We start from the raw sequence: 27,079 nt of genomic DNA, 5'->3' as shown, positions 1-27,079 counted from the left end.
GTATGTGTGGATATATAGATATAAAGATACAGATAAACACATGCATACATATGAACATATAAATGCAAATTTAATATATAAAGGATACGCACCAAAATTATTAATAATTTATTAGCTTCTCTCTGTGGAGAGAAGTTTGGGTGTGGGAGAGCTGGTACAGGAGTATATCCTATATATTTCCATATTGCTTAGTCTTTTACAATGAGAATATATTCATGTATTACATTTTTAATTAAAAAATAGAATGTCTCCAAGGTTACTCTCTTTCAATGTCAGTCTTACTCATTTGTATCCTGAAATGCTCTCTTGGGTGGCAGTGAATGAGATGAAGTAATGACCAGTGTGCTGGGAATCGCGTTTAGAAGAGCATTGTGCTAGGCAATGTTAGTCAGCCACGGGTGCCCCCATAGAAAAAAAAGGTTGAGAACTGTGTTCATGCCCCATTGTTTCATTTCCTCCAGCAGCACCTAGAAACAAAAGAGCCTTCATTTTTCCTTTACTGTGGTCATGATGTGTCAAAAGTGCAGAAGCGGGTTTTGTTTTTTCTTTTTTTTTTTTTTATTTAGACACATTTCATACCTACAGAATAGTTCTTTGTGCTGTATTCTGAGTAATTTTACATAAAGAAATGCTTCCCTGCTAACATCAAATACAGTGAAATAAATTGCAGGGCTCAGGGTGCATAAATGAGTATGCTGGCTGTCCCGTCTTTTAACTCTCATGTGTGGATCAGAAAATATAATATATAGCACTCTGACTCACCTTTGCAGGAATTTTTAAATGTTTCCTTAGTGCAATTATCCTCAGTTGTTTTATTGGTTCTTTCCAGCTTATACACAAGTATGTGTGTGCTAACACATGAGAACAAATACACACACCCATGCGTGCACACACAGACACACTCACACAGCCAGAACTGCCTGTCTGAATCCCAGGCTTTTTTCTGGATAAGCATTGCTTGACCTTGCGTCTTTTCGCCATCGACATCCTTTTAATGACTACGCAGGGTTACAACTCACTGACCCATGGGCCAGTGACAACCTTCTGGGGCAGCTCTGTTTAAATCAGATCCCCTTCTCTTCCTCCTTTTCTCCTTGATTTGACAGGATAGAATTGAGTTGATAAGGTAGGAGAAGGAGGAAAGTGATTTCCATTGAGATGTATTTATAATGATAGAAATAACCAAAATAATAATAATATTATCGAGCACTTGCTATTTGCTAAGCCCTATTCTAGGCACTTTATGGGTCTCATTTCATCTTCGCGATAACCTACAATCCAGATGCTATCATTAGTATTACTATGTCCATTTTACAAATGAAGAAAATAAGGTGTAGATAGATTAAATAATTTGCTCGAAGGTCACACAGCTAGTACAGATATAGTGGCCTATATCCATATCTCCACACATAGTAGATTATTTTTCCACAAATAAGATTATATTTTAGATAGTTTTCCTTGACTTGCTTTTTTCCATCAGGATAGCTTTTCATATGTGTACCTACAAACACATCTTATTCTTTATTACAGCTGCACCATATTGTGTTACATAAATATACCATACTATATTTAGCTTCTGGCCATATCCCTCCACTACCATCTCCCTGATGAAATCTGGGGTGTATTTTTCCATGACTTTTTCCTTATTTATACCAACATAAAGGTATACATATACTTACATAGGTGTCTTATTTATGTATGAATTCCCTTCCCTGTATGGTTTTGAGCTAAGATTGGCTACATAGAAATTTGCATGAGATATGAAAGGCAAAAATGAAGCAGCAGGAATGATTAGATTGTGAAGGTTGGTATAGAGTCAGATACTGTAGCAGTTTATACAAATTTTTTGTGGATCTGGTCTCTCACCTTGTTGGCATCAGGTAGCAGCTGAGCCCACAGATTCTGCAGCTCCCACAGGATCTCCTCCTTAAGCTTCTCCTGCTCTTAGGTCACCTGTATGTTCCACTCCATGACTAAGGGCATCATTTCTCCAGCAGGTCACCCATGTCATCAAAGTTGGAGGTTTGAAGGAAGTGAAAGAGCCACTTGAGTTTCAGTTTGTCCTCCTAGGTTCCAATTTATCCTTGGAATGGCATGCGACTACGTGCCCATCTTTCCCTTCCAACTGCCTATCGTGAAGACTTCAGACCCAACACTGGACACAGAAGCAAGTCATATATAAACTGCTTAACCAGCTCCAACCTTGACCTCGCATGAGGTCAAATCCCTGTGATAAATTCCTCATTCTATACGACACCTAGAAGTTCTCCTTCTCTGATCAAACTTTAATACAGTGTGTCTGTTTTTATCTAAATAGAATCAAATTATACACATTGATCTTTAACTTGCTTTCTTCACTGATAGGCCATAGAGATTCTTACACGTCGTTACTTCTCTTCCTCCACTCCCATACATTTCTCCATATATATTTACACACAATCACACTAAAATATAAATTTTTTTCACTCTAAGAACCTGATTCTAGAAATATGATTCTAGAACATGAATCTGGAAATCATACATTTTAAGTTTGCATGTTGATTTATTATCTTTCTTTTTGTCTCTTTCTTCTCACCAACTCCTGCCTTAAGTCCCACATCCACCCACTAGACAACTTGCATAACAACTTTATGTATCCTTCTGAATTTTTTTTCATGCTCTTAGATCTATATATGAATTAATAAACACTATTGCTTATATAAAATATAGTTCCCCCACCAAATTGAGCTACAAATTTTTCATATGTTAAATTCTCATATATATTATGATCTATTTCAGGATTTTCTATTCTGTCAACTTATCTATTCTCATGCTGATACCATATTGATTTGATTACAAAAGCTGTACAATATGTTCTTATATACAGTAAAGAACCCCACACACATACACTGTTCTTTTTCATCTTAATTATTGTAGAATATTTATTCTTACATATGAATTTTAAAATAATAGGAGCTATTTTTTTAAATTCTCTTAGGATCCTAATTGGAGGTATACTTTCTTTTATATTAATTTGGGAGAATCACCACTTTATCACCTATTTTTCCTACCCAAGAACATGAAATGTTTTTCCAATTGCTTAAATCTTGTTTCATACCCTTCAGTAAGATGGTATAGTGTTCTTCATATAATGCTGTGCCTTTCTAGTAATTTTATTCCTGGTTGCTTTATACTTTTTTCAGTGTTGTGAACAAAATACTATTATTTTTATATTTTTATTCCTAGGTCTATATTGCTAAAATACAGAAAATACTTGTTTTTAGCATTTATCTTGTATCCAGCCCCCTTAACAGATTATTTTATTAATTCTATCAGTCAGAATTTAGTCAGAGAAGCAGAAAAGCTAGTATCATGAAAAGGGGGTTAATTATAGGAACAAGACCTTACATAATTGTGGGAGATGTTAGGTAATAAAGATCTAAAAAAGGAAGTTGGAGAATTAGAGAAAACTCACTACCCAGCCTTTTTAAAGGCTGTGTTAATGGAAATCTGGAAAGCTAGACATATCCAGGTGCCAGAGAGGAAACATGAAAGCAAAGTGGCAGAAAAGTTTCTGGAAATCTGCACCTCTGCATGGCTCCCACTTCTGGAGTCTTCAGTCAAGCATCTGTTGGAGGGCCTGGGGCTACTTTTGGTCAGTGGGTCTAGCAGCCAGAAGGTAGATTTGAACATGGAGTAGAGGAAAACAATGACAAACTGGAATTCACTGGGCACCTCTGCATCTGTCCTTCATCATATCTGACTGAAAAGAACTTAAGAAATAGTGGCTACTACTCCACTTCCACATTCCAAGTCTCATGTGACTTTAGATTTTGGCCAACTCTTGCACGAAACCACAAAGGGAAAGGCTTCTGAAAAACATAGTCCCCTTTGTAATCTTGTTAATATTAGAACAATCTAGCACACCTGTCTTAGTGGGGTTTTTTCCCAATGCTTATGCATATTACTTATTTTCCTGCCTCCTTGCAGTCACTAGAATCTCCAAGACAATGTTAAAATAAGAATTACTGTCAATGGACCTTTCTAAATAGTTCCTAATTTTAATTTAAATGGATTTAGAGTTCTGTTATTTTAAAATGATATTTTCTTTTGGTTTCTGGAAAACCAACTTTATCATACTTAAGTAGATTCCTTCTGCTTATGACTTATTAGGACTGACTGTTGAATTGTATTAAGTCTTTCAACATCTACATACTGATATAGTAATTTTGTTTTTCCTTTTGGATTTGGTGACAATGAATTACGTTGATAGATTTTCTGATATTAAAATACTTTTATTCCTGAAATAAACCCTCTTGGTCATAGTGCATTATTATTGCATTGCTAGATTCCATTTGTTACTCCCTTATAACTTTTGCTTTTGTATTAAAAACTGAGATTACCCTTTTAACTTTTTTAATTTAAAAATGCGCCACCAGGGAAGCCCACATGTGTCTTTTTTATTGAAATATACTTGCTGTACAATATTATGTAAGTTGCAGGTGTACAGTATAGTGATTCACAATTTTTAAAGGTTATACTCCATTTATAGTTATTATAAAATATTGGCTATATTCCCCATCCCGTGTTTTACAGTATATCCATGTAGCTTATTTTATACCTAACAGTTTGTACCTCTTACTCTCCTACCACTATATTGCCCCTCCCCTCTTCCCTCTTCCCACTGGTAACCACTAGTTTGTTCTCTGTATCTGTGAGACTGCTTTTTGTTGTTGTTATGCTCACTAGTTTGTTGTATTTTTTAGATTACCCATATAAGTGATATCATACAGTACTTGTCCTTCTCTGACTTATTTCACTTCACGTAATGCCCTCCACGTTCATCCATGTGGCTGCAAATGGCGAAATTTCATTCTTTTTTACGGTTGAGTAGTATTCTGTTGTATGTATGTACTACATCATCTATATCCATTCCTCTGTCGATGGACATTTAGGTTGCTTCCTTATCTTGGCAATTGTAAATAATGCTGCTATGAACATTGGGGTGCATGTATCTCTTCAAATTAGTGTTTTTCTTTCTGGGGGTGATATACACAGGAGTGGAATTGCTGGGTTACATGGTAGTTCCATTTTTAGTTTTTTGAGAAAATTCCATACTGTTTTCCACAGCGACTGCACCAATTTACATTTCCACCAACCAACATGGTACAAGGGTTTCCTTTTCTCCACATCCTCGCCAACATTTGTTATTTATGTTCTTTTTTATGATAACCATTCTGACAGGTGTGGGGTGGTATCTCATTGTGGTTTTGATTCGCATTTTCCTGATGATTAGTGGTGTTGAACATCTTTTCGTGTGCCATCTGCATGTCCTCTTTGGAAATATGTCTATTCAGTTCTTTTACCCATTTTATGTTCAGATTGTTTTTTTGATGTTGAGTTGTATGAGCTGTTTATATACATTGGATATTCATCCTTTGTCAGTCATATCATTTGCAAATATTTTCTCCCATTCAGTAGGTTGTCTTTTTGTTCTGTCGATGGTTTCCTTTGCTGTGCCAAAGTGTTTAAGTTTAATTAGGTCCCATTTGTTTATTTTTGCTTTTATTTCCTTTACTTTAGGAGACAGATCCAAAAAATATTGCTGCAATTTATGGCAAAGAGTGTTCTGCCTAAGTTTTCCTCTAGGAGTTCTATAGTATCCAGTCTTACATTTAGGTATTTAATCCATTTTGAGTTTATTTTTGTATATGGTGTTAGAGAATGTTCTCATTTCATTCTTTTACATGTAGCTGTCCTTATAACTTTTGCTTACATATTAAAAAATGAGATTACCCTTTTTAGATTCATCTGTGTGGATTGTAGAGTATTTTTCTGGGACACTTCACAATGAAGAATCAGTAATTTGAATAGATCATCTGAGGAAATTATAGGTGACAAGCAGGATAGGGAAAGAGGAGGAGATTCAATGTTCAATCTCATGACAGCTTTCCCGTTGCTTGCCCTCTGAGTTCTGAGATAAATTACTCACTTCACAACTGATATGCAGTCTCTCATGTCTTTCTCTTCAGCATGTTTATTATTTCATTACATGCTTATTAATGGGAAGGACCATCTGCTATGACGTTTTCATATAACATTTAATTAGTCATTCATTTGGTGCTGAGAAGATAAAGGAAGGTATTCAATACAAAATGCTTTTCTAACGGTTTTCTCTGATTTCAGTAGGAAATAAGCACTATTTTCTGGTCATCTCCTCAATAAAATTAATATTTATACAATGTTAAAAACATAACTTTGATTCCATAAAGACCTCACTAGGAATCCAAGTTTTTTCATATATGTCAACCACAGTGATTTCAATAAGTTTGTATCAAGTTCATTCCATGAGCCTGATGTTGTCATTCAATAAAAAATCTGATCTGCTACTTCACGTGTCCTCTAAACATGTAGATTTCCTACTTGAACTACTAAAAAAATGCAGGGATCCGTGTACATTTATAATGTGTACAGTCTATTTGATATAAGGGAAAAGGAATAGGTTGCCTTAGTTCTTCTTTCTTGCCTTTGTATAGGGAACAAGTAGATACAGGCTTGTGGGGCAAATGCCAGGCTCATGTTGGAAGGACTCAGAAACAGAGAAAGAACTTTTAGGGGTCAAAGAATCCATAAAGGCAAATTGGTCTGCACCTGCCTCAAGCTGTGGTGTTAATATTAGTAGACAGGATGCTGTAGAAATGAGAGGGAGAAAACTATAAAAAGTGATATTTAAATTGCTGTGAAGCTTGAATTTGAGCCCTTTTCTACTATTCCAGAATCACTACTAATATGAGGGAAGCAGAGAGACCCAAGCCAATGAAAAGCTGTAGGAAGCTGCAGAACACATGAAAATCCCAGCTGGTGAATAGTATCTATCACGTTGGCAAAACAGTGTGAGTGAAAATCTTTTAAACATGCATCAGCTGCAGGGGCTGGATGTTGAGAAATACAAGATTAAGATGATGCTGGGGAAAACTGAGGGTCACTCATGGTCACTCCTCTAAGAAAAGCTTGCCTATGCTGTATTGAGTCACACACCATCAGGGTGATAAGGCAAGCTCAGCTGCTTGAGACACATCTTTCCTATAATGTATATATCGAAAAACACGGCAGAGGTGTTATGGCTCCCTGAATTGAATAATCTCTAAAATGAAGATTCGATATTAAATACTTCTTTTGCTATATTATTAGAGTTATAACAAACCTAAGTTATAACAAACCTAACCTATAACAAACCTAATTCCCTTAAATATATTGTCCTTCATATTAAGCTGGCAATACCATGAAGATAATAACTCAGGTAGAATATTTAACACATATTTATAGATCACCTACTATGTGCAAAACTACAAAGATAAATCAGAGGTGGTCCTGGACTTCCATGAGTAAAAGCTCATGTTCTAGTGAGGGAAATAGACATACATAAATAAATTTAAAACCAAGCCAATTTTAACAAGAATAATAGTAGAGTAGAATTCTATCAGGGTGTGTGGGAGGAGGTGGGGGAGGAAGGGTGAATAAAGATGATAGTTTATATCACATTCCGGTGTGATCTAGGAGTTCTCATCCTGACTGCATTACTAACAAGTTGCATGACCTTCAGCAGGTCTCTGGGCCTTCATTTTCTCACCTGTAAAATGAAAGGGTTATTTTATAATGATCTCTAAGGCCCCACTTCAGAACAAAGTCTCTTTAATTTTATTTTCCTATTCACATAGCAGAATGACATGAGTAAAACTGTTCTCCAAAGAAAGCTTAAAAAAAACATTTTGCCATAAAGTAGTTTTGGTAGCAGAGCATTTTACATTTACTTTGTACTGCATGTGTCTTCTTCCTGTACACATGCAAACCTCTCTCAAAGTAGCATATTAGACTCTGGGATAAGAAATATCAAAATATAGAAAAGAGCAAAGAATAATATCTCAATCACTTATATTACACATTAAAAAATTAAATGCTAATCATAAAGGTAAAGTCCCCATAACCACCATCCCTCTGTCCAAATCTATTCTTCTCACTGTCTAGAGGCAACTACTACAATTTGCTTTAAATCTGTGCTTCAGATTCATTTATCATATCTTAACATACATTTCTATGCACAAATCCATAAGCTATACATAGATTTTCTCGTATGTTTTTAAATATATGTAATATACTCTATTATTTTGCTTTTTTTACTACTCAGTATTGTATTTTGGACCTACCTATTTGATAGTTCATTCTTTTTACTGCAATATAAAATTCCATCATATCATTTCCCCCTTTTATGGATTTTGGGGTTATTTTCAAATGTTTGATACTACAGTCATTACAATGCTTCAATGAACATATGTGTATAAGGCTCCTTCTGCACATATATGAAAGTTTCTCTCATATATCCTGAAACGGAACAATTTGTTATAGGGGTGTGCATTTCCAAATTTTATTAGGTATTGCCATATGCATTCTGAAGTGGTCGTACCAATTTACAATCCCACCAGAGATGCGTGAAGTTCCCATATTCTTACCAACACTTGGTATTGTCTGACATTTAAATTTCTGACAGTATGGATGAAAATGGTATTGCATTATTGTTTTACTAATGAAACCATATTTCGGTTGTGTGTGTTTGTGTGTGTGTGCCTTTGTGACCATCTTGGTCATTAGTTCGGCTGGTTTTTCTGATAAAACCTGCTTGATATAAACTAGATTTTCTTCTTTTTAATTTATTTTTTATTGAAGTATAATTGATTTACAATGTTGTGTTAATTTCTGCTATACAGCAAAGTGACTCAGTTATACACATATATACTTTCTGTTTTATATTCTTTTCCATTATGGTTTATCCCAGGATATTGAATATAGTTCCCAGTGCTATATAGTAGGAACTTGTTGTTTATCCATTCTATATGTAATAGTTTGCATCTATTAACCCCAGATTCCTAGTCCATCCCTCCCCTCTTCCCCCCCCACCCCACCGCTTGGCAACCACAAGTGTGTTCTCTATGCCTGTGAGTCTGTTTCTGTTTTGTAGATAGGTTTATTTGTGCCACGTTTTAGATTCCACATATAACGGATAATCATATGGTATTTGTCTTTCTCTTTCTGACTTAACTTAGTATGATAATCTCTAGTTGCATCCATGTTGTTGCAAATGGCATTATTTGGTTTTTTATATGACTGATATTCCATTGTATATATATACCATATCTTCTTTATCCATTTATCTGTCAATGGACATTCAGGTTGTTTCCATGTCTTGGCTATTGTGAATACTGCTGCTATGAACATATGGGTGCATGTATCTTTTTGAATTATAGTTTTGTTTGGATATATGCCCAGGAGAATTGCTGGATCATAAGATAATTCTATTTTTAGTTTTCTGAGGAGCCTCCATACTGTTTTCCATAGTGGCTGAACCAACTTACATTCCCACCAACAGTGTAGGAGGGTTCCCTTTTCTGCACACCCTCTGCAGCGTTTGTTATTTGTACACTTTTTTAATGATGGCTATTCTGACTGGTGTGAGGTGGTACCTCATTGTAGTTTTGATCCGCATTTCTCTAATAATTAGTGACGTTGAGCATCATTTCATTTGCCTATTGGCCATTGTACATCTTCTTTGGAGAAATGTCTATTTAGGTCTTCTGCCCATTTTTCGATTGGGTTGTTTGTTTTTTTTCTTTTTGCTGTTGAATTGTATGAGCTGTTTGTATATTTTGGCAATTAAATCCTTATTGGTTGCATTGTTTGCAAATATTTTCTCCCATTCCCTAGGTTGTCTTTTCATTAATTTTTTTTAAGGTTTCCTTTGCTGTGCAAAAGCTTGTAAATTTGATTAGGTCCCTTTTGTTTATTTTTGTTTTAATTTCTATTACCTGGGGAGACTGACTTAAGAAAACATTGGTACAATTTATGTCAAAGAATGTTTTGCCTATCATCTCTTCTAGGAGTTTTATGGTGTCTTGTCTTATATTAAAGTTTCTAAGCCATTTTAAGTTTATTTTTGTGCATGGTGTGAGGGTGTGTTCTAACTTCACTGATTTACATGCAGCTGTCCAACTTTCCCAGCACCACTTGCTGAAGAGACTGTCTTTTTCCCATTTATAGTCTTGCCTCCTTTGTCAAAGATTAATTGACCACAGGTGTGTAGGTTTATTTCTGGGCTGTCTATTCTGTTCCATTGATCTGTATGTCTGTTTTTGTGCCAATGCCACATTGGTTTGATTACTGTAGCATTGTAGTATTATCTGAAGTCTGGGAGGGTTATGCCTCCTGCTTTGTTCTTTTTCCTTAGGATTGCTTTGGCAATTCTGGGTCTTTTATGGTTCCATATAAATTTTAGGATAATTTGTTCTAGTTCTGTGAAAACTGTCATGGGTAATTTGATAGGGATCACATTAAATCTGTAGATTGCTTTGGGTGGTATTGCCATTTTAACAATATTAATTCTTCCTATCCAACAGCATGGGATATCTTTCCATTTCTTTGAATCATCTTTAATTTCCTTTATTAATGTTTTATAGTTCTCAGCATATAAGTCTGAAAGCATATTTTGGAATATACTTATTAGCCAAGCAGGTTTACTCTTCTGTGAGCTGATGCTCCATTCCTTTTGCCATTCTTCTAATGGTAGCTTGTTTTTCCCACTCATTGATGTTTAGGAGATCTATACCTATACCTATACTTATAACTATACCTATTCCTATACCTATATCTGTATCTATATCTATTTTTATTTCTATATCTATATACATACTCTAGTACCAAGCCTTTATCTTTTTATTTATGGTAGAGATATCTTCTAGTCTGTCATGGACCTAGTGACTTTAGATTTTTTTTTGGTGTAGAAGTTTGGATTTTCAAATTTTCTGGTTTGACCTTATTTTAAAATTCTTCCTTACCTTGAAGTAACTCTAGTAGTTTGAGTTTGTTTTTCTCTTTAGTTCTTCAGTCCATCTGGAAAATATTTTGTGTGAATGTTTAGGTAAAGAATCTATTTTTAGCCTCCTATGGATAGGCAGTTGTCCAAAACTATATACTGAAAAATCTGTTCATTCACTCAAAGATTTGTGAAGTCACTTCCTTCAAACACCGAGTCCCCATAGCTGCTTCAGTCTGTCTTTGGGCTCTTTATACTAATCTGTTGATCTAGCTGACTCAATTATATATATTTTTTCATTCTTTAGGTGATTGATGATATTTAGTAAAAGGATACTAGGTTAATGAATAGGTCCTTTTTTTTTTTTTAAAGGAATAAATGAGCCTTTTCTTTTTCTTTCTTTTTTTGGCTGCATTGGGTCTTCGTTGCTGTGCACAGGCTTTCTCTAACTGCGGCGAGCAAGGGCTACTCTTTGTTGCAGTGCACAGGCTTCTCACTGCAGTGGCTTCTCTTGTTGCAGGGCACAGGCTCTAGGCATGCGGGCTTCAGTAGTTACAGCACCCGGGCTCTGTAGTTGCATCACGCATGCCCTAGAGCATGCGGACTTCAGTAGTTGCAGTGTGTGGGCTCAGTAGTTGTGGCACGTGGGCTCTAGGGCATGCAGGCTTCAGTAGTTGTGGTGTGCTGGCTCAGTAGTTGTGGCTCGTGGGCTCTAGAGTGCAGGTTCAGTAGTTGTGGTACACAGGCTTAGTTGCTCCACGGCATGTGGGATCTTCCCAGACCAGGGATCAAACCCATGTCCCCTGCATTGGCAGATGGATTCTTAACCACTGTGCCACCAGGGAAGTCCTAAATATGTTCATTTCTAATACCTCAGTCCAAGGATTTCCCCCGACTCTGCCCTTCTGGGTGTCCAAAGTGTCCTGGGGGCTACTGTGGAGAGAAGTCCTCATAAAGTAGGCAAATTATGACAGAACAAAGACTGTAGCACAAGTGGGGCATTGGACCCACTTGCAAGGTAGCTAGGTGGCTTGTCAGCAAGTTCAGGCTGGAGACTGGACAATTCGAAGACAAAATTCTGATCTAAGGGAGTTCTGGCAGTTGCAGTGTGCCACTATGGGATCCTTCTATGGTCTTTTCCTGGCAGCTCCTGGGCAGTAGCCCACCCTCAGATCATTCTCCTGGTTAAGGGTCTTTGGGATGGCTTCTCTTTCTTCCTTCATTTTAGTCTCCACTGCTTCCTCGCTATATCACTCTTTTATCCTCTCTCCAAAGGTTCTATTCTCTTCTTTTCTTTCACAATAGTCCTTGAGGGACAGTTAGAAAGACCATCAGAAATAGAGCCTTGAACAGCCAAATCTCTACAATACAACTAGTTTCCCCTTCCTTGAGGATAATAAAGAAATTTCCAGGAACAAAACTGCCTGATCTCCATTCCCTGGGGAGGAGAGACAGTGTTTTAACACTTGCTTGCAGGATGGTCTAAGTAACTTCTAATTCACAAAAGAAAAGACCAAAGCAACAAAACTGACACTCAACAAATAGTTTACATATAAAAAAAACTAGATTGAAAATTCAGTTTTTGCTCCATGTGGTTTAGAAATTTTTCAGGAAGTAGAATGTTTGTTCTGTTGGATATTCTAACACTAATATAGGAAAAACCACTTAATCCTTTTAAGAGAAATTTCTACTCCACTTATACCTCTTGCCAAATCCTTTCAAACTCTTGGACCCCACTTTTCTGAAAGGGAAAGTATCTTGATTGACTCCCTTTCCATTCAACAATGCACTTCCTAGAGTCACTTCCAAGAAAGCAAGTCCTAATTGTACTGCTCAATACTATATAACAACCTAAATGGGAAAAGAATTTGAAAAAGAATAGATACATGTATATGTATAACTGAATCACTTTGCTGTACACCTGAAACTAACACAACATTGCTAATCAACTATACTCCAATATAAAATAAAATGTTAAAAAAAAGATGAAATAAGAAAGTTAAAGTTGTAATGCCTAATAACAGTTGCCGAAAGTTTGTGAAGATCGGCATCCCTGAACAAGTACAACTACAGTAGATTCAACCCCATGCAACATCCAGGGTACACATGAAAATGTTTACACCTGCTCCCATGATGGTAAAGAGCTGGGCATCAAGATTGTAACATACTTTGGACTTATTGAAAAAAATCACAATTAGAAATTAAACTACTATTATTAATTTCCCAACTTGAATTATTTAATATATGCTTTACTACAGGATACCCATTTACTTTGTTTCTGTGAATTACTGATTTTACAATACCACATGAAGATGTAGACTTACCAGCAATGGATTTTTCTTCACTAGTTACAATAATTAAAATAATATTTTCCCTGGAATTGGGAAATATTTTTAAATTGGGAATTGGGAATGGTATATTCTGAATAAATTTTTCATAACTGGGCACCAAATTTGCCATTGCCGGATATGTTTTATTTGTAAAAATAGGTACAAATCACAAACATTTACACTTACTTATTTGAGTCCATTTATACTTACCAGGGTTTTCTTTTAAAAATCATAAATGACAAAATCAAAGACACTTGAGTTAAAATAACATTCCCACCTCTCTCCTTCCAGAGTTCTCTAACTCAGCACAGTGGTGCTTTTCTGTATGAGTTTTCCTGGGGTCTGCTTTAAAATAAGTGTGGTAAAAAACATAAGTGTGGCCAGCTTATTGCCTGATGGAAATTTTTCTTCATGATAAACATGTTCCCATTGTTCTAGAATTGGGGCAGTATTATAACTTTCTTTCACTCACCATTTCTTAGACTATTCTTGAATTCACCCTATCTTCCATCTTTTTCTCCTTATTATCCTAATTGGCTTTCTAGAAAACTTACAAGAAGCAATTTGAACTCAACAGAATACACATGCACATAAAAAGTCATTTCAAAGGATTAGAGAAAAGGCATTTTAAGACCTCTGGATAGATTGTTTTTTTCAAAACATACTTTTTTGGTTTGTTTTGCCTTTTTCCCTGTTTGATTTCTAAAACATTTATTGAATTCTTTTTCAGGGCACTTTGCTAAGCAGCGTGGGAGATATTAAGTGAACAAGTTGCATTCTCTACCTTTGAAGAACTTTCCACTTATTGGGGAGGTAAAGCATTATATTCTGGCTTCCATTATCTGTATATTAGTGAACTAAGAGAAGCATAAACCAAAGAAATTTATAAAAAATACAAAACTTCTAATTGGGGAAACAAGGGAACGTGTGACTTAAACTGGGTATTAGGGAGTTTTAAAAAGCAGAAATGATAGAGGAAGAAATGAGATTAGCTAAGATATTGGCAGAATAGAAACAAGGGCTTGCAGGAAACACGGAATAGGGCATTTTGAAGGGTAGGATTCCGCAGAGCAATAAAGGTTTAAACCATTGGGAGCCCAAGTTCAAGGGAGCCAAGTATAAATCCACAGAAATTTTAGGCAGGGAATAACAGGTTGGAAGTCTGCTGTGGAACAACTGATTGGTAGTGATGCATGAAGTGATATGAAGGGGGTCTGGGGACTTTACTCTATCTTTGTGTGAGATAATGAGGGTTAGACAAATGGCAGTGTAAGAACAGGGAAGAGAGAGGAAGACTGAATAGGGACCTGTGCCAAGGTGGTAGAAGTAATAAAGCATAATCCAGTTGCCTGATGGGCAAAAATATTTTTCTGTTATGCCAAATATTTTTTAAAGGTCTTCTTGCTCTGAGTTAAAAATTACATAAACTGTCAGTGAAGTGCTATTACTATTTAATACATTTTAGTTGTCATTTTAACTTCTCTAAGTCTGAGTTTCTTGTAAAATGGGAATGATGATTTTACCTTTCTCATAAGGTTGTTGTGAGGATGAAATAAGATGATGCATGTACAGTCTGTTACTGTGCCTGGCATTCAGAAAATGCTTGATGAATATTTCCTATTATTGTTTAATAATAATATAGCATTAATATTAGTAGGCTGTTTTCAATATAAGGTATATTTTTATATTTTCAACAAACAAAACTTTTTATTGAATGTACGTCAAGTTACTTTGGACAATGTCTGCAATTGTTGACTTCATTTGCAGTTATTAATATTGACTAATATACTTTGATCATTATGGGTGATGTTGACACCAAAGTAGTAATTTTAAGTGTTTTTGATGGTAGATATTGATCTAATCATGTGAACAACACTGATAATAACCTGTCATTATGAGTACTGGATCGATATTTTAACCCATACTTAATAAGGAACAAATAATTTCTACTTCGCTTTTGTATCAATATCTGGAGTTCTTTTCTGTGTTTTCTAGGTTCTATAAAGGAGGCAAAGGTTTTGAAGACTATCAAAGACATCACAATGGTATATTCCTAAGGGATTTAGAGGCTCTTCATCAACCAAAGGAAAAGCACCAGTGAGAGTCAGGATGTGATTCCAGGCAGGTGCCACTACTTATTTAAAATGTGTCAAGGTAAGATGCCTATATATGTTCAGATCTGTGCCAGCAACCATGAAGACACAGAGACTGGACAGAAGAAACACAGCAGTTTAGTGAGTACTAAGTGTTGTCACATAGGCCATAGCATTTAATCCTGACAATAACCCTGTAAGGCAAGGCTTATTAGGCCCAATAAATGCCAGAAATATGGGTCAAATCCAGGTTCAAAGTTGATACTCTTTCCACAATACATACTTCTCCTCATAACAGGCATACCAATGAGTGCCTTCCTGGAGGGTGTTGTTGCTACATGACCTATTCTCTCAGACCTGACAGATTTTCATCTACATGCATGTTATTTCTCACCAGAATAAACATGATTTACAGAGAACTGAGCCTAAGTAATTTTGCTCAGTTACTCTGTATCAGGAGTCGGCAAACTGTTTCTGTAGACAGATGGCCAGTAGGTTAAGCTTGGGGACCAAACAGTCTCTATTGCAACCACACAATTCTGACAGCCATAGATAATATGTAAATGATTGGGTGGGCATGGCTATATTCCATAAAACGTCATTTACAAAAACTGACAGTAAGCCATATTTGGCACATAGGCTGTAGTTTGGCCAATTCTTGCTCTATACCAAAGGTAGTCATTTTTTACATCATTCAGTCTATATAGTTTCAGAGTGTCAGAGTGTTCTGTCTCCCATACTCAAAATCTCCTTAGTACTATATGCACCCGTGATTCCCCAGTGTCCCTCACCATAGAAGCCTTCATGTTTTATTACAATTCATCCTTGGAGAAGGGTGTGAAACAAGGACCCAAGCCTGTTGCCCATCACAGTGAAATTTGTGTCATCAGAAGAATATTTATAAAGGCTCTCAGAGAACTCAGAGTTGGTGCCCCACTGCCAGTATCAGAGCTGGCCCCGTGGTAGAAAATCTCATGCAGAGGGTGGGCTCTAATTTCAGAGGATAAGAACCTGGCCTCCCATGGATGTCTCCATTGGAACTATTGATTATGTAGTAGAACAAAATGAGATTGACAACACTTGAGCCACCAGCATCTAAATTCTGTGTGGGAAATTGTGTGCCAGTCAACTACACTGATATACCTTTCCATGCTAGCGTGTGTCTTTAACTTTTTTTTCAATTTTTTGACGGTACGCGGGCCTCTCACTGTTGTGGCCTCTCCCGTTGCGGAGCACAGGCTCTGGATGCGTAGGCTCAGCAGCCATGGCTCACGGGCTTAGCCGCTCCGTGGCATGTGGGATCTTTCCGGACCAGGGCACGAACCTGTGTCCCCTGCATCGGCAGGCGGAGTCTCAACCACTGCGCCACCAGGGAAGCCCTAACATGTGTCTTTAAACACCCCACAACTCTACCAAATTATTCATGTTGACCTGATCTTTCCACTCTTCCTCCTTTTCTAGCACTGTTTTATTTTATATGTATGCCTAGTTGCTTTAGAGATATTCTGCTATGTTTCTGAGCTTGGCTTGATCAGGGGTAGTAGGCAGGCTGTGATTGGAATCTTAATAACCTGTCAAAACAGAGCATTTAAATACTGTTCATGTTATTTTCTTTCCTTCCCATGGAGCACAGATAGCCAGAAAGACAAATAGGAGAGGCCCCTTGGCATTTTTCCCTTGTTTGTGTGATCCCTAAGGGTTTTGATGAACTGGACTTTGCAAGGTGCGTTGAGACTGTTCAAGCCAGTTTCAGCTGGATGTGACTTGCTTAATGATTTGGCAAGGATCTGAGGCACTGGAAATCAAAACAAAACAAAAAAGAAAAAAAAAAAACTCAGATCAGATCAGCATACATCATAACAATAGAATCATTCAACATCTTACCTGGTTACTTATTATAGGTTGTGCAGTGATAGAAATGGAAATAATTTACTCTGGCCACTTTGTGTTACTGTTAAATCATTTATGTGCTAGGAAAGGGTTTGCAAACTGTCAAGACTCAAAGATTCCCTAACTGCATTCTCCCGAGGAGTTCTCCAACACCATCCCTGGTTCTGATTCATATTTTAAACATTTTCTTAGAATGTGAGCTTTATCATCCGTGTTAAAGTTCAGCAAGGCCTACTTTTCCAGATAGATCACCATCAAGAGATACGGTAATATAAAATAAAGCTACTTCTGACGTTTTGATGGTGAATGATATATGATATAACGTGATATATTATGCTCCTTGTAATAATTTTTGAAATAGCTAATTCTTTGGGGGCCATGTAATATATAATTCCAGAGATTTTAGTGATATCAGGTATCTTTCAAGTATCATTTTAATTGAGCTCTGGGGCTTTTTGTCCCCATCAACTGTGAATCAGACAGGAGTCCATTAAACCCTGTTGAGTGACAAATCATAGGCCAAGGAAAAATTGGTTCAGAAGTCATGCCTGAAGACAAATAAGATTCAGTCCCTGCCTTCAAGGAGCATGTGGTTAAATAGAGAGAGAGAGAAAGTATACAGAAAACTACAAAGTAAAAATGTTATGAATTTAGTAAGAGGCAAAATGTCATAGGAGTTAGAGAGAATGAGTAGTAACAATTATTATTATAGCAGCTACATTTAGTGAGCCGCATTTATTTACTTACTATGTGCTAAGCACTCTTTTTTAAACTTACATATTTTTTTTTAACTTTGAGATATAATCCATTGTACAGATGAGAAAAAGAGGTCCAGAGAAGTTAAGCAACTTGGGCAAGGTTTATAGCTATTACGTGGTAGTCCTGGGTTCACTAAGCAAGACAGTGAAATGATGAAAGTGCATTCCAATACTGGAAAGATTGTATCAGGAGAGATTTAGAGAGGGAGTCTAGTTAATGGAATATTGAAACAATCCATGAGAAATTAAAAAGACAAGACCAGAGTAGTGGCAATGGGGACACCAAGGGGTAGAGGATAAAAGAGGGTGGGATTTCTATGAGATTTTTGGAAGAAAGGATCACAAATGGGATTTGGTAACTAGTTTCACAATACGGAATATAGGAAAAGTGAGTCAAAGATGACTAAAGTGAGGGCTTCCCTGGTGGCGCAGTGGTTGAGACTCCGCCTGCCGATGCAGGGGATACGCGTCCGTGCCCCGGTGTGGAAAGATCCCACATGCTGTGGAGCGGCTGGGCCCGTGAGCCATGGCCGCTGGGCCTGCACGTCCGGAGCCTGTGCTCCGCAATGGGAGAGCCCACAACAGTGAGAGGCCCGCGTACCACACAAAAAAAAAAGATTACTAAAGTGTTTTGAGCTCCAATGATTAGAAGTAGGGAGGGGAGATTTTAGGGGATTAACCAGATCACATTGTGCTCATTTCTCTTTTCCCAGCCCTCTTTGCATTGTATCTGTAACTATTCGTTTCTGGGTCTCTCTCCTCCATTAATTTTGAGCTCCTTATGCTTCATGATTTATATAGGCCCAGCACTCAGAACAGTGCTCCAGGCATAGTTAAGTCTTCCATAAACATTCCTTTGGAATAAACTTTAAACATAGTATTTAGAAGTCCGCATTGAATAGACAAATATGAGTGTTTAGTAGGCAGTTGGAAATAAAGAAAGGACATTTTAAATGGTATCAGAGCTGTAGAAGTAGATTTTGACTATCAGAAAGAGACAATATTTGAAATCCTGAAAACGGGTTAATACTTTGGATGAGAATATGAAAGAGACAGCAAACCGAGTAGAGCTGAGGATTAAAGAAAACAATAAGAGGCAAGAGGAAGACAGGAATCGAAACAGGATTCAAAAAGAGATTTTATTTAAAGGAATGGCTAATCATTAATGTCAAATGCTAAAACTTCTGATGGTCTGTAAGAATCCAGAGGAAATTTCTGTTTTCTTATTACCCATTTTATACTTTCTGTAATGGAATATTATATTTGAAGAGGTAGTACAGATGTTATATTAATTAGAAGGCTTATTAGAAGGCTTATTGCTCCCTTTTAATAGATGTGTGTATACTCTTCAGGGGAAAGGAAAACATTTGCATAGATAATCAGTCAGATGAAAAATAATTAATACATTACATGAGCTCATCATAAGCTATCCCATTTCAAACACCCTCATTTAATCACCGGATGTGAAATAACCATTAACTTAAACTTACTTGAAGTTTACCATTGTGACTTTCGTACTGCCTACTATATTACAATGCCATGTATTCTCCATTAAAGATCTCTGTTTCTGATCTCTCAGCATTTCCTATACATTTTCCCTTTTAGACAAAAGGATTATATGTTTTGGATGAGTTCTGAAGTCATTTGTTTGGAAGAAATTCAGCAGAGTGACTATTTAAGTCTTATATTTGCATTTGAAATACTTAAAATGTACTCATCATCCAGCCCTCCTTAATGTACTGAATTATGAAAACTGACTCCAAACGTCCTGCATTGAAAATACAGTTGTTTTGTTGCTGTTCTTTTCAAACAATCACAAAATACCTCATCTTCTTAGTCAGCTGTGAACTCAGACCATTAATGAAAAAGAATAAGTAAAGTTCTTAGCATTATAAGTATATTATTCTTATAATATATCATAAGAATAAACAGTAGAGGACTTTATTAGGTAAGATATGACATATCCACTCAGCTATGTCTTGTCAGATAATTGATACATTATAAGAAATTATCTCTATCCATGCATCCTGGAGTATACATTTCTCCTCAGACTCAGAATAGAAACCCTAGAATGATTATCTTTTACAAATCTATTCTGCATTATAACTAAAATAACATATTAATAGCTATAGATGGAAATTTTAACAACTCAATAGGTGGAGCAAAATCTAGGTTACATACTTCAAAGAAATAATTAGTGATATGGAGGACAGTGGTGAGATATTCACAGAAAAACAAGGAAATAACATATAGGTAAAAACAGTTAAGATATAGAGGATATATTGAGAGGCTCCAAGCCACATCTAAAAATAGATCGACAGGAAATGAATAAGAGGAAAGAAGGAAAAAACTATATTTGAAGAGGTAATAACTTGTAAATTTCCAGAATTCAAAAATCAGTGGCCTTCACATTTAAATGTACCTTGAGGGACTTCCCTGGTGGTGCAGTGGTTAAGAATCTGCCTGCCAAAGCAGGGGACACAGGTTCAATCCCTGGTCTGGGAAGATCCATATGCCACAGAGCAGCTAAGCCCTTGCCACAACTACTGAGCCTGCGCTCTAGAGCCTGTGAGCCACAACTACTGAGCCCGCGCGCCACAACTACTGAAGCCCACACACTCTAGGGCCCACGCGCTGCAACTATTGAAGCCCACGCACCTAGAGCCCGTGCTCTGCAACAAGAGAAGCCACCGCAATGAGAAGCCAGTGCACTGCAATGACGAGTAGCCCCTGCTCACCGCAACTAGAGAAAGCCCGCATGCAGCAACAAAGACTCGACACAGCCAAAAATAAATGTAAAAATTTTTTTTAAAATGTACCTTGAATAGAGAGCAGGATAAATAAGTGTAAAATCACATCAAGTCACATTATAATGGATCTGTAGAGCATAAAGGATAAAGAAGAATCTTAAAAGCTACCACAGAGAAAAGGTAGATTACCTTAAAAAGGAAAATCAGTTTAGACTTCCAGAAATCTTCTCAACAGAAACAATAAATGCTAGAATATAATGGTGCTGGGGAGAAATAATGTTCGATTTAGAATTTTATACTCATCTGTCTCAACATTCAAAAAGGAGAGCAAAAGTACAGACATTCACTACACAACCATAAAAAGATACAAGTATATAAAAAACAAAGTTAACCCAGAGGGAAACATGGGATATACGAAAGTACAGCAAGCATAAAAATTGATAAATGTTATTAATGGCCAATCATATAAAGACTTAGTAATTTTTTAGTTTCAAAAAGCTTCATCCAAAATTATAGACAATAATAACAAGATGGTGGATGGTTATTGTTTAATAGGTAATTAAAGTACAAAAAGATCTATGTCCAGGACTTCCCTGGTAGTGCAGTGGTTGAGAGTCCGCCTGCCAATGCAGGGGACACGGGTTCGTGCCCCGGTCTGGGAAGATCCCACATGCTGCGGAGCGGCTAGGCCCGTGAGCCATGGCCGCTGAGCCTGCGCGTCCGGAGCCTGTGCTCCGCAACGGGAGAGGCCACAACAGTGAGAGGCCCGCGTACTGCAAAAAAAAAAAAAAAAGATCTATGTCCTATACAAGAGGAAGAGAAGCACATCTAAGAACTTGATATTTTAGACCTTAAGAAACTTTGTTTATAAATTAATATTATAGTTTTCAAACCTAAAATGGAAAAAGGAGAATGAGGAAAAATTTATCAATATTGTACACAGAAAATAAGGAGAGAAAAGCAAGGCAAATAGAAAACACAAAATACTGCTCAGAAATGAGGTCAGATAGATCAGTAATCACAATAAATATGTAACAGGTTTATTGAACATGCTGGACTCAATAAAATGAAATCAAGAAATAGTCTTGTTTTCCTTTCACTAATTCATTTCAGACTTCTATCTGATCTGCTTTCTCCTAGATAGATCTCATAGCTTTTTGTCACTTTCAAATATTAATAGATATGCTTCATTTTCAGTAGTAAAAAAGCCTAGTCTACTCTAAATAGAAACTTCAGTCTCTCATCAACTTAAAGCTTCTGTCCCTCTGCTATCCCTTCTGCAGCTCAGACCTAACCAAGACATAGGAACTTGCAGTGGGGGAGTAGTCTCATATTTTGTTCTTTTATGATTCCCCTCTGCTCTTGTTCCCCTTCCTTTAATCTGGGCTACCTTAGCCCCTCCAAGGCTGAAGTGGAAAGATATGGGGAAAGGTAACAGAGAATTCTATTATAGGTGTCATATGCCTGAGCATAAGAGATGTCGGAAGGCTGGCTGGTTGGCTGTCATAGAGTGCAAAACAGAAAACAATTAACAAAATGGCAATGGAAAGTATTTTATCTATCAATAATTCCTTTAAATGTAAATGGATTAAACTCCCCACTCAAAAGGTATAAAGTGGCTGAAAGGATTAAAAAACAAGATCCAGTGATATGCTATCTACAAGAGACTCACTTTAGATATAAAGACACACATAACCTGAAAGGGAAGGGATAAAAAGAGATGATTAAAAGCAAAACTACAAAGGAAATTTTAAAATATTTAAATATGAATGCAAATTAAAGTACCATATGTTAAAATTCATGTACTATAGGGACTTCTCTGGTGATTCAGTGGCTAAGACTCCTGGCTCCCAAGGCAGTGGGCCTGGGTTGAATCCCTGGTCAGAGAACTAGATCCCACATGCTGCAACTAAGAGTTCACATGCCACAACTAAAGATCCTGCATGCCGCAACTAAAGATCCTGCATGCTGCAACAAAGATCCAGCATGCCGCCCAGCACAGCCAAATAAATAAAATAAATAAATAAATATATTTTAAAAATTCATGTACTATAACTAAATGGTAGTCAGATGGAAATGTATGGCTTTAGATGGATTTGTGAATAACAAGACAGATTGAAACTAAATGACTTAAGTGTTCCACTCATGAAGCTAGAATAGAATAAACTGAAAGAAAGTAGAAGGAAATAATATAATACAGATAAAAGCAGAAATTAATAACATTAAAAACAGAGAAATAATAAGAGGATCAACAAACTAAAAAATAGTCTTAAAAATACTAAAACAGAAAAACTTATAGCAAGAATAATCAAGAAACCAATATAAAAAACATAGATTAATAAAAGGATAAAAATAGAACAAACATATGGATATATAGAGAATTTTAAAAGCACTTATGAATAACTTTATGCCAGTAAATTTGGAAACATTTTGAAATGGACTTTTTTTAGAAAATACAAATTATAAAAAATGATTCAAGAAGCAATTAAAGTTTGCATAAACCAATAATCATTAAAGAAATTGAATTGGTAATCAAGGACTCCCCTATAAAAGACTTCAAGCCCTGACAGTTTTACCAAATATTTAAGGACAGTTAGTTCCTATTTCATACAAACTTATCCAGAAAATAGTCAAAATTTAAGGTATACTAAATTCATCTTATGAAGCTAGAATAATTTCGGTACATAAATGAAAAAGACTGTGTAAGAAAAGAAACTGTTAGTCCAATTGCATTTATGAATATGAATCCAAATCCTAAATAAAACAAAAACAAATCAAATTCAGACAGGCAAAGTAAAGTTTATACCAGGAATACAAGGATTGTATAATATTTGAAAATACAGTGGTGGTGTTTATCATGTAAACCAAATAAAGGATAAAAGCCATACAGTCATCAAAATACATGCAGGAGAAATGTCTATTTAGGTCTTCTGCCCATTTTAGGATTGGGTTGTTTGTTTTTTTGATATTGAGCTGCATGAGCTGCTTGTAAATTTTGGAGATTAATCCTTTGTCAGTTGCTTCATCTGCAAATATTTTCTCCCATTCTGAGGGTTGTTTTTTCATCTTGTTTATGGTTTCCTTTGCTATGCAAAAGCTTTTAAGTTTCATTAGGTCCCATTTGTTTATTTTTGTTTTTATTTCCATTTCTCTAGGAGGTGGGTCCAAAAGGATCTTGCTGTGATTTATGTCATAGAGTGTTCTGCCTATGTTTTCCTCTAAGAGTTTGATAGTGTCTGGCCTTACATTTAGGTCTTTAATCCATTTTGAGTTTATTTTTGTGTATGGTGTTAGGGAGTGTTCTAATTTCATTCTTTTACATGTAGCTGTCCAGTTTTCCCAGCACCACTTATTGAAGAGGCTGTCTTTTCTCCATTGTATATTCTTGCCTCCTTTATCAAAGATAAGGTGACCATATGTGCGTGGGTTTATCTTTGGGCTTTCTATCCTGTTCCATTGATCTATACTTCTGTTTTTGTGCCAGTACCATACAGTCTTGATTACTGTAGCCTTGTAGTATAGTCTGAAGTCTGGGAGCCTGATTCCTCCAGCTCCTTTTTTCTTTCTCAAAGATGCTCAACATCACTAATCATTAGAGAAATGCAAATCAAAACTACAATGAGGTATCACCTCACACCAGTCATAATGGCCATGATCAGAAAATCTACAAACAATAAATGCTGGAGAGGGTGTGGAGAAAAGGGAACCCTCCTGCACTGTTGGTGGGAATGTAAATTGATACAGCCACTATGGAGAACAGTATGGAGGGTCCTTAAAAAACTAAAAATAGAACTACCATACCACCCAGCAATCCCACTACTGGGCATATACCTTGAGAAAACCATAATTCAAAAAGAGTCATGGGGCTTCCCTGGTGGCGCAGTGGTTGAGAATCTGCCTGCCAATGCAGGGGACACGGGTTTGAGCCCTGGTCTGGGAAGATCCCACATGCCACAGAGCAACTAGGCCCGTGAGCCACAACTACTGAGCCTGCACGTCTGGAGCTTGTGCTGCGCAACAAGAGAGGCCACGACAGTGAGAGGCCCGCACACCATGATGAAGAGTGGCCCCCGCTAGCTGCAACTAAAGAAAGCCCTCGCACAGAAATGAAGACCCAACACAGCCAAAAATAATTAATTAATTAATTAATTAACAATTTTTTAAAAAGTCATGTACCACAATGTTCATCGCAGCTCTATTTACAATAGCCAGGACATGGAAGCAACCTAAGTGTCCATTGACAGATGACTGGATAAAGAAGATGTGGCATATATACAATGGAATATTACTCAGCCATAAAAGGAAACGAAATTGAGTTATTTGTAGTGAGGTGGATGGACCTGGAGTCTGTCATACAGAGTGAAGTAAGTCAGAAAGAGAAAAACAAATACCATATGCTAACACATATATATGGAATCTAAAAAAAAAAAAAAAAAAAAAAAAAAAAAGCTCTGAGGAACCTAGGGGCAGGACAGGAATAAAGACGCAAACATAGAGAATGGACTTGAGGACACTGGGAGGAGGAAGGGTAAACTGGGAGTGAAGTGAAAGACCGGCATGGACATATATACACTACCAAATGTAAAATAGATAGCTAGAGGGAAGCAGCCTCATAGCACAGGACGATCAGCTCAGTGCTTTGTGACCAATTAGAGGGGTGGGATAGAGAGGGTGGGAGGCAGACGCAAGAGGGAGGAGATATGGGGATATATGTATATGTATAGCTGATTCATTTTGTTATAAAGCAGAAACTAACACACCATTGTAAAGCAATTATACTCCAATAAAGATGTTTAAATAAATAAATTAATAAATGCAGGAAAAACATTAAACAAAAATAAAACCCATTCAATTTTTTAAAAATTAGAAGAGGAGGGGCTTCCCTGGTGGCGCAGTGGTTGAGAGTCCGCCTGCCGATGTAGGGGACACGGGTTCGTGCCCCGGTGCAGGAAGATCCCACGTGCCGCGGAGCGGCTGGGCCCGTGAGCCATGGCCGCTGAGCCTGCGCGTCCGGAGCCTGTGCCCCGCAACGGGAGAGGCCACAACAGTGAGAGGCCCGCGTACAGGAAAAAAAAAAAAAAAAAAAATTAGAAGAGGATTTCCAGGAACGTCCTGAACCTGATAGATTATCTGTCAAAACTGGCAATCACCATGTAAAACAGATCTCCTACCCAAAAAATTATCTCAATACATGAAGAAAAAGTATTTAATGAAATTCACCTCATTCATGATTTTTTTAAAAAAAGCTCAACAAGTTAGGAATAAAAGGGAATTTCTTCAAACTAATAAAGGGCTCAACTAAAAGTTACAGCTAACCCTATTCTTAATGCTGAAAAACAATGCTGTCCTCTTAAGATCTGTAGCAGGATAAGATTTTCCTTCAACATTGTACAGGAGGTACTAGTCAGTGCAAGAGGTAAGAATAATAGAGTACATGCATACAGATTAGAGAGGAAGGACTAAATTTGCCTTTATTCACAGATGGCATAATAATCTTTATAGAAAATTCCAAAGAATCTTCAAAAAAGCTCCCAAAACTAATAATTAAGTTTAGTAAGTTCTCATGATACAAGGTCAATATATAAAAATCAAATGCATTTCTATATACAGCAGTCAACAATTGGAAAATGAAATATAAAAACAGTAGTATCAGAAATTATGAAATATTCAGGGCTAAGTCTAAGAAAATATGTGTAAGATGTATATGCTGAAAATTACAGAGCACTGCTGAGAGAAATTAAAGAAAATATAACTACATGGAGAAATATATCATGATCATGGGCTGGAAGACTTCATATGATAAAATGTCAGTTCTCAAATTGGTCCATAGATTGAACGCAATCTTAATCTCAGCAACTTTTTTTTCCCCTAGAAATCGATAGGCTGTTTCTAATATTTATGTAGAAAACCAGAAGATCAGGAATAGACAAAATACTTTTGAAAAAAGGAACACAATTGGAAGACTCTTACTACCTGATTTCAAGACTTAATATACAGGTGCAGTAATTAAGACAATACTGTATTGGAAAGATGTATAGATCAATGGAACATAATAGAGATTCCAAAAATAGATCTACACATATGACCTCAATTTGATTTTCAACAAAGGTGCTGAAGCCATTCACTGGAGCAAAGATAATCTTTTCAACAAATAGTGCTAGAAAAATTAGACATCCACATGCAAAAAACCCTCCTCAGTCCTTACTTCATACCATATACAAAAACTCAGATTAAAAAAAGATTTCTAGATAGAGCACCAAAAGCATGAACCACAAAGGAAAAAAGTGATACATTGAACTTCATCAAAATTTTTAAAATTCTACTCTTTGAAAGACACTTTTGAAAAATGAAGACAAGCCACAGGCCGGTAGAAAATGTTTGAAGAACTTATATCTGATAAAGGACTTGTGACCAGAAC

The 27,079-nt window shown here is 36.6% G+C and overlaps 1 long non-coding RNA gene across 1 annotated transcript; it reads left to right on the top strand.

Moving 5' to 3' along the window:
• Positions 1–6,752: 6,752 nt before the first annotated feature.
• Positions 6,753–15,360, top strand: LOC307178671. The gene is made up of 3 exons (XR_013825258.1): positions 6,753–6,872; positions 13,901–13,983; positions 15,166–15,360. It is a non-coding gene; the product is annotated as an uncharacterized lncRNA (long non-coding RNA).
• Positions 15,361–27,079: the final 11,719 nt, after the last annotated feature.

Source organism: Stenella coeruleoalba (genome assembly GCF_951394435.1).
Source record: "Stenella coeruleoalba genome assembly, chromosome: 20".
Taxonomy (NCBI): domain Eukaryota; kingdom Metazoa; phylum Chordata; class Mammalia; order Artiodactyla; family Delphinidae; genus Stenella; species Stenella coeruleoalba.
Note: the sequence above shows the minus strand (reverse complement) of the source record. Positions and strands in the feature narration are given on the sequence as shown.